Below are 939 nucleotides of genomic sequence, written 5' to 3'. Positions count from 1 at the left end.
TCACCAAAGGGAAAGCCATCCAGGACCTTCAAACCACATCAGGGTCATACTGTCTGTTTTGTTTCTTTTTTTTAAAAGGTAGGGTCTCACTGTAGCCCAGGCTGGCATGGAATTCACCATGTCGTCTCAGGGTAGCAACTGTGGAAACTCACAATCATACAGAAGGCTTATCACCGCATGAGCAGTCGGGGCGGGGGGGGGGGGCACATTCCTGCGCATGCTCAGTGTGCGGTCATCCATCACATGTCCAGAAAACAACGCCTCTGGGTGAGGGACTCACTATCATGATGAGTGAGGTTTGCTTGCAGCCATTGAGATAGAGTGAGTCAGACTGACACTTCACGGTGTCTCTGAAGGGCTTTTCCTGAACAATCTTTTGTTGTTGTTTGAGGGGGTGAAGAGTGCTAGGAATTGCACCCAGAACTTTGTCCATACTGGACCAGTACTCTACCATTGAGCTACATCCCCTAGTCTATGAAGTGATTTTGGGGCTAGAGAGATGGCTCAGTGGGCAGGAGGGCTTGCTGTGCAAACATGAGGACCTGGACCCAAACTCTAGCAAACCCATGGAAAGCCAGGAGTGGCCACATAAGCCTGGGACCCCAAGGCTGAAGGGGTGAAGCCAAGAGAGCTTGCAGGCCTGCCATTCTAACCGCCTGCAGGGAGACTCAGGCTCAAGGAAAGTCCAAAGAGCAAGAGAGGAGGACGCCACGGTCTTCCCTCTGCTTGCCGCGGGAGGATGCGTGGACCTACGCGTGTACACACACCACATACATGACGTGCACACCACATGCATCACACACATATGTACGAACACACACCATTTTAAAGAAGCATTAGCAGTCATTTAAGCCATCCCCATGCATAGTTTCTAACAGAACCTGCGCAGTTTTCTAACAGATCCCCAGGACTGAGTGTGGACAAGGGCGCCTGCGGCTG

Source organism: Jaculus jaculus, chromosome 6 (genome assembly GCF_020740685.1).
Source record: "Jaculus jaculus isolate mJacJac1 chromosome 6, mJacJac1.mat.Y.cur, whole genome shotgun sequence".
Taxonomy (NCBI): Eukaryota; Metazoa; Chordata; class Mammalia; order Rodentia; family Dipodidae; genus Jaculus; species Jaculus jaculus.
Note: the sequence above shows the minus strand (reverse complement) of the source record.